The sequence below is a fragment of the Podarcis filfolensis genome (genome assembly GCF_964270895.1).
Source record: "Podarcis filfolensis genome assembly, chromosome: 1".
Classification (NCBI taxonomy): Eukaryota; Metazoa; Chordata; class Lepidosauria; order Squamata; family Lacertidae; genus Podarcis; species Podarcis filfolensis.
The window spans coordinates 85857375-85870560 of record NC_139604.1 but is presented as its reverse complement, the minus strand read 5'-3'; the positions used below and the strand labels follow the sequence as shown (position 1 = coordinate 85870560).

General features: G+C 44.9%; 1 long non-coding RNA gene across 1 annotated transcript in view; it reads left to right on the top strand.

Moving 5' to 3' along the window:
* The first annotated feature begins 358 nt into the window (after positions 1 to 358).
* Positions 359 to 13186, top strand: part of LOC310757800 — a 28792-nt gene continuing 15964 nt past the window's right edge. The window contains exon 1 of the long non-coding RNA XR_014545479.1: positions 359 to 2281. This is a non-coding gene — a long non-coding RNA (uncharacterized lncRNA). The remainder of the gene's footprint in view (positions 2282 to 13186) is intronic.

Here is a 13186-nt window from a genome sequence, read left to right as displayed (position 1 = left end):
CAACCGGCCACCCGCAGGATGCGGCGAACTTGGGCGCCGCCGACGCTCCCTCGGCTGCTAAAGTTGGGGCTTTCCTGATGCTGTGCCGCCCACTCGGCCTTTCCCGCTTCTCTGGAACCCTACGGAAACCCACCTCGGGAAGTCTTCTCCCCTGGCGAAAGTCCAAAAGCACCGTGACCTCTCGGGGATTCCGGGCAAATGGGAAGGAGGGCGAGTCGGAGGCCCGATCCGCGCCTTAGGATCCGCCTGGCGACCGCGCAGTCTGCAGCTTCAGCGGGGAGGGAACGCGGAGGACTCCGCATGTGCTTAGGGCACCAGCAAAGCAGAAGCGCCGGAAAAGGAGAGGTTTCCTAAATGTATTTCTTAAGAATTTAATATCTATATTTAAAAAGTAGTTATCACCGGGAAACTCAGAATTGTGTTAGGTTTCCTTACACTCCTCTCCACATTCTTTCCTCATTTTCCTGTTCTCTTTTTATTACTTAATCCCCACCTAAAGCAGGGGCTGTGCCTCCTTGCCAAGGCAAATCGAAAGAAGGCCTCATTGACCCAGCTTTGATGGAATTTGATGCAGAATTTGGCAATCAGAAAATCGAGAAAGGAGCTGTTTTAATTTCTGCATACAAGAAAGTTTTGTGGCATTTTGAGATATATACAGTGCTTTTTTCCTTAAAAAATCTTTAGGGGTACTCTCATTTTGACTCAAGAAAAAAACCACCATTTTATTGTTCAGATCGGGGAAAATAAAAACAGTAAATGGACAAAAGTACAAAGATAAACAAAAGGTTTAGGGGTATGCATACCCCTGTGTGTCCCCCAGAAAAAAACCACTTGGGATATATAATTTAGCATTGTTTTTATTTTGAATTACATAGGGGGAACCATAATTTTCTCAGTGTTTAGGACCTCTAAAGGTCTTAATCCAGCCCTGCTCCCAACTCAAAGAGATCCAATAGGCAAGGCACCCCAGGAGGTAACCAACACAAGCATTTAAAATCAGGAGCTAGACCTCGCCCCACCATATAGTTGTTGGTTCATAGGAGCAACCTCATCATTTCAGGCCTCATGACTAGCTGCCTCTACCCACTGAGACCTCCTACCCTTTTGGGCCATAAGCACTGTCCCAGTGCAGCTCTCTCATTCGTTTCCTCTGCTCGCTCTCTGTGGCTTGTAATGCAAGCCAGAACTGGGCCTCCTCCATTCCTGGCTTTCATTCTGGGGTCTCCTGATTTCTGTTGGAAGCTGCCCAGAGTGGATGGGGCAACGCAGTCAGATGCCCTGGTACAAGTAATAAATAATCATAATTCCATTTCTGAATTGACGCATGGCTCGCAAACACTCATCAATTACATCACTTCTGGGCACCACTGGGCACAGTCTGACAGGAATTTCCTGAATAGATAACCGGACACCACTTTTGCCCACAGATTCCACATGATTATCATCCTCTTGTTGTGTGTGTGTGGGGGGGGGAATAAGCATTATCATTCTGTGGGAAGGAGAGCTAGATACCACTGGGTTAATGGGTGGTTGATGCTTTCATATCTACTGGGGTAGCTGGTGTGGTGTCCAAGTGTTGTTGGACAACAGAGCACATCACCCCTGACCACTGGCCATGCTGCCTGGGGCTGAACATCTGGAGGGCACCTTGTTGGCTACCCCTGAACTATAGATGAAGCTGTCAACCACCAGTTGACCCAGTAGTATCTAGCCCACTTAACCCTTGTTATTTTCACAGGCAGAGGGAGATAGTATAGCAAACTCCATAATGGAGTATGAGCTACCACAAGCTCCAGAGATAGTATCCTAATGTCTTCACAGCCCTGGTTATTCTGAGGACCTCCTTTTCTACAACAGTCATCTTCCGCCACGACAACTTTCTGCTCATGTATAAAAGCCTGAGAGAGAACAGTGTCGTCACCACCAGTGCTACTCTAAAGGCATCAATCTGTCTGAAGGCTAAAGCAACAGGCAAGACCAGGGATGTGGAACATACAAATACATGCAGAGAGTAAAGAAGTACTCCCAGCTGCTCACAAGTTCCTATTCAAATTATGTGGGTTGATGGGGTTCCCCCCCCCCCTTTGGATAAGGTTGTAAGCAATGTAGACACAGAGATAAATCCGGGAATAAATGGACCACCATAATTCAGAAATTCTGTTGTACTCCTTTTTACTCTTCTCAGAGCCTTGGGCATAAGATGCTGAAAAGTAGCTCTGTGAACACCAAATGTCATTCATATACTGGCTGCAAGGAGGTTTCCTTGTCTTCAAAGGACTTGGTAAGCAGAAACTGCCAATAAACCTTAGTAAGATCAAGGGTAGATAAATATCTGGGTTGCCCAACCTCTCCAAAACCACATTAACCTGTGGCACGGAATACGTGTCGAATGTAGAAACAGGATTAATTTTTCCTAAAATCAATACAAAAATGAACATTCTCATTCAGCTTAGGTACTAACAAGGGTTGACATTGCCAAGGACTCTGGGATTCTTCAATTATCTCAAAGTGCAACATTGCTTCAACTTCTTGGTGTATCCCCTCCAGCCACAACTGTTGAGGCCAGGGACATGACAGATGTGTTACTACTGCCCTTGTGGTAGATTCTATGTAGTGGGTAATCAGGGGCATGATGTTGGGTTGCAATTATGGGCTTCCTTTGGCAGCTGTTGCAGTTTTACCAAGATGCTCTTCCTGTGACTTGAGTGTTCACTCAACTGTCCCTGGCACTCAATAAACCAAGCTGTGCATCTATATTTACATGACATCTTTTGGGAGCACCCTGAGAAATTACACCTGCTTTCTCCATGAGTGATCTGGGCTCACCTCCCTGGCTCCATAGACACTGAACAGAGCCACCAGCTAAGAAAAATGCAGAAAAAGCATGTGTTCTACAAGAAAGTAGAACTTCATCTCTGAATCCCAGCATCCTTTCAGGCCATCAGGATTTTTGACCTAGTTTGTAGTGGGCCGTATTACCACTTCCCACAGGCTCATGGGAGAGAAACACATTGTTCAGATGTCTTGGTCAGCCAGCTATCCCTTTTGAGGTCTCCCAAATGGGCTGTAAGCTCTAACATCCTTCTTTTTGTTGACTCTCTCTGGTTTTTAATGGTGCTCCCTAACTCTGCCTTCCCTAATGTGATGCCCTCCAGATGGTTTCAGCTACAACTCCCATCAACCCCAACTAGCATGGACAATGCTCAGCGATGTTGGGAACTGTTGTAGTCTAAATCACCTGCAAGGCACTGGGGAATGCAGTCCTAACTGTTGGCTGGAAAAAGGCCCAACTCTGTCTTTTTGCCTTTTTCCTGAGGCTCTATTTTCTGCCTTTTGATTGGACTATCCCAGCACCAGCAACTCCTATGTCACTATCAAAACAAATAGGGGAGAGGGAGCAATGGCAGGACCCAGTAAAGTCAAGCCAATCCCTTGTTCACATTATTTTATTTGTTATTCTATTTCATTTAAATGTTTATGGAAGACACTTTTGTATTTTATTTTATTTTAAATACAGCAAAGTGGCATACAACATACAAAATTTACAGTAAGAGCAATAAAAATAGCAATAAATAAATAAATAAATAAATAAATAAATGCTGTGGTGGTAGCAAATAACTTGGATGAAGGGCTATTTTGGGGTGTAAATTGTGGAGGAGCCTTTTCCCCAGTGTGCAGATGGGGATGAGCAGGGACAAACTCTCACACCCACATCCCTGGATTCCTTCATGGCCTCTACTCCCTGGAGGGAGACCATGACAGGAGCCTTGCTAGTTAATAACTAGTTAATAATAAATAACAGGAAATGGTGATCCAATGTGTTTTCAACTTCTTCAATCAGATTCTTCAAAGGTCTTCCACTGACTGAATTTGGAGAGTTGCGTAAGCGTGCATGCATATGTATGTATAAGCATTGCTCACACAAGTGCACTCATAGGGATGCAAATGCTGTGCTCTGCAAAGAGGCAAGATAAGTCTTCCATCTTTCCTTGTTAACAGATGCCCTACAAGGTGCACATGCTTATTTATTACGCATTTAATAAACATTATTTATGCGCCATGATCACCAACACAGTGGTGATACTAGGGCATTCAAGGGTCATGCATCTGGCTATTTTTTTTAAAAAAAAAACACCACCACCGCCACCTGAATTTATTATACATATATTCTGCTCATACACTGAACTCCCTAAAGGCTCACATTCAGATTACAATTCAGGCCACACCTGTTTAGCTTCCGTACCACGACAGCTTCTGATGTTCCCAGACCATTTGCTGTGTTTGGCCCACGTCTGGCTACACAAATACAAAAACACAGTGAAGGAAGTAAAAAAGAAAGCGACGAATGGTAGATCAGAATAGTGTTCTTCTCCCCAAAAAGAAAGAATAGTTGAATTTGCCATGCATCTCTACAGTGGTGACCAAAAATGTATCAAGTGGGAGCAGGGAGTTTTTTTTCTTTTAGTTGCAGTGCAGACATGCCCTGAATCTACTTTCTTGTAGTTAATTAAAACTCATTGCTTCTCCTGGTGAACCTCCTCTATCTCCTTCTTTGCCTGCCACATTCTTTTCATAATTCAAAAGCTACCAACCATCTCTGCTTAATTTTCTATTCTCTCTAGGCTCAGCATCCTTTTCTCTATATGATGTGTCCTCTAGGTCTTCTCACCATTATCTTCATAGTTCTGTTCTAAATCCTTTCCAGTTTGGTGACTTGAATTGTAACTCCTAAAACTGAACACAGCATGCCAAACGACCTCCTTGTAGACAAGATTGCAGGGTGGACTGTCTTGAAATAATTCCTCTCTTGATATCTTCTGTCTAATGCAACCTGTATAATAATGCACAGATCTATCTTATGCATTTTAACTCTTTCTTCTGTGTAATATCCTACATTTATCACTGTCTGCACTTTATTAAAACATATTTTAGCACCATGTCATCTGGAAAAAAACACCAGAACCCGTGGAAATCACACAGTATTCTCCAACATCATGTCCTAGGATTGATTCTGCAGTGATTCAGAAATTTCCCTATTGAGTCATTACCCAGACTTCCTGTGATTGTACTGATTGTGGGGTCAGTCTGCATGATATCTGTGGGACCCTTCCAGGCTTCTGATCCTGTATCTGTGAGTTAAGAATGTAGCAGAAGAACTGGTCACACCTGTCTCTTTGTGATATAATGGCCTTAAAGGTAAAGGTAAAGGGACCCCTGACCATTAGGTCCAGTCGTGACCGACTCTGGGGTTGCGTGCGCTCATCTCGCTTTATTGGTACAGCTTCCGGGTCATGTGGCCAGCATGACTAAGCCGCTTCTGGCAAACCAGAGCAGCGCATGGAAACGCTGTTTACCTTCCCGCTGGAGCGGTACCTATTTATCTACTTGCACTTTTGTGCTTTCAAACTGCTAGGTTGGCAGGAGCAGGGACCGAGCAATGGGAGCTCACCCCGTCACGGGGATTTGAATCGCCGATCTTCTGATCGGCAAGCCCTAGGCTCTGCGATTTAACCCACAGCGCCACCCACGTCCCTTAATGGCCTTAGCTGGCTAGTTAAGCATGGCCATTTACATGTCCAAAGAGTGAGCCCTGTTGTCACAGAGACAAATGGGTGAGATTTTTCTGACTTCACCTGGCTGGCTGGAGAACCTTAGGCTAAGCAGGGTTGTGTATATGTGAACTTTAGTTGATGCTGGAAGCTGGATACACAGAGGCTTGTCTTGCTCTGTTCTGGGCACTATCTATGGCTCAAGGATCTTCCCAGGAACTATGTAAAACTTTTCCTCCCCACATCCTGCAGTCCAAAGCCTGCTCAAGCTTCCCTGTGGCTGCTATTTACATTTTAAATACGTTAACTGCATCCCTGCGATTCAACATTGTATTTCATTTAGCGTCCAGTGCTCTTTATACATCTTGCTTGGAATTATGATTTCTGTTGTGAGAGGATGGGCTGCGAAAGTAAGCTGCTCCTTCCTTCCCTGCCCACCCCCACCCCACCAAATACCTCCTTGTACTTCCATGCAGTGATCAATATGCAATCTATACCCATCACAGGCCATCCCTTGCAGCATAGCAGCTCAATAAAAACAAACTCAGGCCTGGCCAAGCACTACTGCAATTGTTAGACAAAATAACCTGTTCTTTGATCCATCTTATAAAGCTTTGAAACAGCCCCCCCACACACACACACAAAAGAAAGAAATGCATAGAATGCAAAACTGCAGCAGGCAAGGACATGAAAAGCTCAGTAGACAAATATTTTAGCCAAAAGCAATAAACTGGTGAAGAGTAGATTTCCATTAATGACCCCAAAGAAACACACACACACACAGAGAGAGAGAGGGAGAGAGAATATGTCTCTGGTATCCAAGTTGCACATTTCCATGTTTCCATGTTGAAGATCATTATAGTGCTGCACTGAAGATTCACCCCATGAATCTTTCTGGCACGTAAGGATGGTTTAAATCTTGCCCGAACACCTCCTTGACATCTCTAAGTATTTTCATGCCCGTTTGCAGTCAGATCTGCTGCTGATTTGGTGCCGCTGCCCCCCACCCCAGTTAGGGCTCCTTTCTAATTTATGATATGTCCCCAGACAATCAAGAGAGCCGGTAGCGAACATATTGGCATAATGGCACCATTCACTCAATCAGAACTAGCTACATGACAATGTCACGGAGGGCAAATGGCGCTGACGGAGAGTGAGGGGCAAGGCAAACTCAAGGAAGCCAGCTTAAATGACACGGGGGTAAATTAGGGCAAGGTAATTTACCCCTGTCCAGAACTCTGTTCAGAAACAGGACTACTGCTGGCTGAGGTAGCCCAAGCCTGGCAGAGAGAAAACAAGCTTTTCAAATAGGGTTTGACTTATCCTTTTTGCCAGTATAACTTCTGCCCTGTTACTAGATCACTTGCTGCTGCCCCATCATCTGCGGTTCTCTAAGTGGTCACTGGGAGGCCCAATAGACTATGATGCCCTTGACTTCAGACGGAGGAAACAGCCACTATAAGGAAGCACAAGGGGGTTGCTGGAAAAGGCATTAGCCCCCCCCCCCCCCGGGCATCCCTGAGTGTTCCCTTTCAGCACAGGGCACCTTCGGGAAATGTCCACTCCCCTTAACTCTGATGTTAGAATTCCTGCTCCATGGTTGCAGTCATGGGATTGTTGTCCCTCCAGGAGGGAGAGAACATCCCAGTCAGGCATGTGTCTCTGCCAGGGTCCTACTCGAGTGTAGGCCGAGCTCCAACAACTTACCCATGTAGTGATGAGTCTTTCCTCATTCCTGCCCTGGTTCATTGGGTGTAGTGACGGGTGGTAAACAGGGAAAGTTTAAGTAACAACAAGAGAGCCACTGTTTTTGGAGCTAGCCCCACTCAAGCATAATGTCTAGAATCATAGAGTTGGAAGGGACCACCAGAGTCATCTCGTTCAACCCCCCTGTAATGCAGGAATCTTTTTGCCCAGCGTGGGGCTCGAACCCATGACTCTGAAATTTAAGAGTTTGATGCTCTACCAACTGAGCTATAGAAAACTTCCAGCCCCAGGTGCTGGTGTTTCTGTTTATCCTGAATGCTTCTTAGGGTCCCAGGTATGATCTAACAGCACGTGGGGCCATCACCTACCTGAAACTAAGCAGGTCTTTGTTTGGCCAGCGCCTGGATAGGAGACCTCCTATAAACTACAGGTGAGCCCCATTGGATTCTGTGATGCAGGGCAGCCAGAGTATAAATGGAAGAAAATAAATAAAAATGACTACATAAATGTGTGGACCAATACTGCCTGACACTTTTGTCAAAAATCAGTGCTGAATAAGCTGTATATCAATATCTCCAAATTTGCAGACATCTCGTGTACCGGCACAGTAGTAGCAAAATTAGTATTTGTATTTTTACGTATATTTTAAAGACATTTTTAATATTAGTCTTTGTTCTTCCAAACTATCTTCAGTTAGGTTTTTACCTAGCAGATTGTGAGGCCTTTGAAGGTTGCTAGGGACTCTTTGCTTACAGGAGTTTTTAAAACGACAGGTATTGCACATATATACACATGCAGTTTTATTTTTAAATTGGCTTTTATCCCATAATTTGCATTATACTATTTTAACCCACATATTAGAGAGCTTAGATACTGGCTACCTGAAGAGCTTGAGACCATTACGAGCACCGAGAAACTACAGAGTTGTTATTACAGCTGTTACTGCATTTGTTGAATTATACACCACAATGCAAAGGATTTGTTCAGACAGCTGAGGTTCATTTATAGCTTGGCCCCGAATGAAGATTCTGTGGAAATGGGTCCATTGACCCAGCTACCAACAGCCATTTTAAATTAAGTCTTCACTCAATTCCTGGATTTCCAGAGCTTTTTGATCTTTGACAGTGCATTATATAAAGCATGGCTTTTTACGTGACATTTTGTGACAGCAATACAGTTATTTAATTTATTTTTTTCAGCAATTTGGGGCATAAGTTCCTTGCATATTGTATAGATTTATTATACGTAATAAATATTGACCTTTCCCATTTGGAACTGTACTTGAGACACAGTTTCCACTGGCTTGTTGTCTCTGATGTCATTTGCCTTTTGGGTTGCAGTTCATGATGCAGACCAGCCTCTTTTTCATTTCTTTCCTTTCCGCCTTGAGTGCTCTCAGTGGCCTTCTAAGCACAGCCTGTTCCTGCTACATGCAGCCTCTTGAGGCTCCTGAGCCCTTCAAGCCAATCCCGCTTCTTAGCCACTGACAGGAACTATAAACACAGAGGCAGGGATCAGAACGTTTTGCAAGAACTGTGCTAAAGGCTCTCACCTGGATATCTACCAATTGCAGCCTCGCTGAGGTTTGACAGCTTGCACTCTTGGTCAAGTAACACAGAGCTTGTGCCACGTGGATGGGAGAGATTTTGCTTTGTGTGGCGCCAGGGATCAAAAATACTTTTTCTTTTCTTTTCAAATCGTTGAGGCATCAGTAGGAAGTGTCTTTGCTCGGGTATGTGGAAATTCTTGAGCATATGGAAGATCTGCTTACATGCATGCAGCACCCCCTTATAATGGCACCAGCATGAGGGCCAAACTACGCATTATATCTCAAGAAAGCAGTTGCTTGGAGCAGTAAAGCAGCAGGCGGGAAGGATGCCCATCACTCCCACCCTTTACTCTTCTGCAGATGCCTCCCAACAACCAGTTTTCCTTCAATGAAATTCCAGTCCAGGTAATTCCTGGCTTCCTTGGGCAACCAGTAGGGCCCTGGGGACTTTTTTTTTTTAAGGCGGGCAGCATAGCTGATGCTTGCCCTGACCCCCTCCCCACCCACCACACAAAAAACAACAGTCTGACCTGGCAATCCTAGCAGAAGCAGGTGACTTCATCGAGCCATGTTTACATTTTCTACAAGGCATTCTGGGAAATTTGAAGCGAGGTTAGGCTGCGTTACCCTGTGCTGCCACCACAAGGAGGTAAGGCTGTTAGGCCCCACTGAGGAAGGGGTCCACAACAGGGCACTTTGTCCAGGATATGTTTACATACCCTCCAACATTCCTCATATGAAAAAAGGGACATTTTTCACTCCTCCCCCCAACCTTCTTTGTCTTCCACCCCACCCCCCAGCAAAGCATTTCCTCCACCACTACACTAACAGAGCGCACAAATAATAATAATAATAATAATAATAATAATAATAATAATAATAATAATAATTTATTTATATCCTGCCCATCTGGCTGGGTTTCCCCAGCCACTCTGGGCGGCTTCCAACAGAATATTAAAATACAATAATCTATTAAACATTAAAAGCTTCCCTAAACAGGGCTGCCTTCAGATGTCTTCTAAAAGTTTGGTAGTTATTTTTCTCTTTGACATCTGGTGGGAGGGCGTTCCACAGGGCAGGTGCCGCTACCGAGAAGGCCCTCTGCCTGGTTCCCTGTAACTTTGCTTCTCGAAGTGAGGGAACTGCCAGAAGGCCCTTGGAGCTGGACCTCAGTGTCCGGGCAGAATGATGGGGGTGGAGACGCTCCTTCAGGTATTCTTTGGTAGGTTTGCAAAAAGAAAAACACATGCCAATAAATAAATTTTAGAAAGGGGCAAGATTAGACATGGATGCACAAAGCTTTTTTTTTCATTTAAAAAATCAAGTCTCCTTGCGCTGTGCTTTGCTCCCCCTTTCTTCCTGCCTGGGGTGTCCCTGCGCTCTGCCTACACCTCAGAACTGGCACAACACTGGCGGCCATGGAGAGGCAATGCAGCCTCTTGCAGCAATCCCTTGCAGATGCCACTGCTGTTGTTCAGGGTAAGTGCCAGCTCCTCCTCCTCTCTGAGGTCGGCGGTGGCGGCACTGGTGGGGAAAATAGGGGCATTCCAGGATCAAATCAGAAGCTGGAGTAGCTTTTGTAATTCCAGGATTGCCCCTGGAAAATAGGGACACTTGGAGGGTATTTGTTTATCCTTGCAAACACATTCCTACAACCCTATGCAAGGAATGCATCTTGTAGCAAGTTGGGGAAATGATGGTCAGGGGGGAAATTCAGCATGTCTCTGCCACTTGCCTGATGAAATTCATCAGCTCCTCTCAAAGGTGGTTTTCTTCATAAAAGGGGCTGTGTAAATCTATGCATATGAGGAGAGGTGTTGGTAGTCCGTCCAGAAGGTGAGCCGGTCAGATTGGATGGGACAAAGCAGGGTGGGGGTGGCGGCGGCGCTGAGGATGCAGCGCTGCTCAGCCTGGCAAAGGAGAAACTTTGGGTGTGAGTCCCAGGCGCTGAGAAAGGGAAGGAAGCAGGAATGTGGGAGTGAAATGGAGGAGGAGGAATCAGAGCGCTAGGAACTAACAACAGGAAATAGCAACAAAAAGTAGAGAGATGAGAGTAAGTAGGGAAAAGGGGAAAGCATCAGCTGTGGTGAATTAAGAGAGGAACAATGACAGCTGGATAATGGCAAGCACTACCAAGGAAGGAGGAAACAGAGGAGAGAGGAAGGAGCTAAGCGAAGGCTCAGGCAGCAAAGCCCAATGGTGAGCTAAGTGGCAGGGGTGTAAATAAACAAACCTAAAAGTGAGCCTGAGGATGTGGAGTGTGATAACCTTGAAAGAGAGAGGGGCTCTAAATAAAAAAAACAAAACGGATTTTAAGTTAATGTGAACTAAAGGACACATTTATTTATTTTAAATAAAATAGAAGCAGTTGGATCTAAGCGGACGCTAACTAAAGGCCATGGCCATGTTAAAAGATGCATGAAATCAGTTGACTTTGTGCATTGATTTTTGTCACTTGTGAGTAGATCAGCCGTGTCTGGAGGAGGTTGGCAGCTTCTCCTCCCCATGCTAGCCAGTTGAGGCACAGGTTATACAGTCGATCAGGACAAAGGCCCCGGTCATGCATGGATGTTCATTGCTTGATGGGTGCAATGGGGTGCTTCCAGCTGTCACTGTTTTGTGAGAGGGATTCAAGCACATAACTGGAAATTTAGGTTTGTACTATTAAAATGGATTAAAATGTTCTGGTGCCCTAGTGCAACAAACCTGTGTTGTTGTTGTAAATCAGACTTCTTGCAGTTAGGGCAGTGAGGGGAATTGCACAGAAAAGAATTAAGATGAACAAATTAACAGGTTGATATGTAAGCACCCTGCAAGCAAATCAGGATGTCTGCTCATTGTTGTATAACCGTCCCACAAACAAATATGGATGAATGCTCAGTAGACAACTTTTCTGGAGGAGCCCATGAAGCAATAACTTATACGTGTGAAAGAGCCATCACAGATCAGGTACCAAAGAAAGAAATTTCATACTGACTCCAGTGCGATACTTTTCAACCAAGTCCAGAAACCTCTAGTTGAAAGTTGTCAATGGTTTCGTAATAAAATGGAGGAAGATCAAGTGCTGTTCATGCATGTGTGAACTGACTATTGTGGCAAGCACAAATCGCTCAACTGGGAGACGAATGGCTTGACTCTGCAATGCTTTGCTGCTGGAGTGCAAAACAGAGGCCCTTGCGCCTTTCTTGCTGGGCTGCCGATCCCAGTCCGAAAGCTCGTGAAGTAGTGGGGCTTGATATTTCTACACTAATGATTTCCCCCCTTCCTTGAATTATATTTCTGGTATATTATGGGGCAGATTAAACCGTCTCATTGTATGACTATTCTAACCACTTAAGAACTGGGTTTTCATGGCAGGGAAAGAGCAATCAGTTCTCCCCAACCCCTCACTAATAGAAAAGATTGCTGTTTCGGATGTATTGGCATAAGTCTGCATTTATATCACTGGGAAGAGGACCTTTAGGACTGGGCTATAAACCAGCAGATCCGCAGAAGTAGACAGCTCATTTGAGGCTCAGTAAGCAAGGCAGATGCTCAGACATACAGACGTACAAATTATATTTCCCTATGGGATGCTAATGTGGGCTTTTTAGGTGATAATTGTGTTGGAGAGGAAAGGCATACTTAAAAAAAAATAATCTGGTGTACACACATATGTGTCTGCTATGCTGTTGCACTGCAAGTACACATCGTGTTGGAAACTGGAATGAGTGAAGGAGCCCTCTGTTTAAGTGACAGTGTTGGAAAGGATAGGTCACAAGTTGCTATCACGGCAAGTGATGCTTTCAGGCCTTAGAAGAAATTCTTCTCCACCACTGTAAATATCCTTAACCTACAGGCGTAACACTGCAGGTAAGACCAGGCAATTGTATGCAAATTTGCCATCATTTCTTAACACAGAACTTGGACTTGCTGCTTAGTTCATCATTCTAGTTCTATGTTGTAGACCAGAAATGGGGAACTTTTTTTTTTTCAGAACAAGGTTCAAGTTCCCTTTTGGACAACCTTCAGGAGGTGGTGGTGGAGGGGAGTGTTGCATGGCAGGGCCAGAGGTAAAGCAGGTGGTGTAACAAATGCAAGTTTGTACACCAGGCTAGTTTCCACGCATCTCTCTCTCTCCTCCATCCAGACAAGCAAGAGGCATTATCAGTGTTTAAGGGCATCTTACAGCCAGGCACAAGCTCTCAAAGAGGGTGCAAAGTAAGGTTTGTGAGGGCTGAGCTCAGAGGAGAGGAGACTGTGGCTGAGGTGGTGCAGCCTGGAAGGAAGTCCTGAGGGGCAGATAAAGAGGCATGCTAGTTTATTTATTTCCATTTATTGTTTTATACAGCGCCTTTCTGATAGAGAAGGTGCCAGTATTGCATGCCCTTACTTACCCCTG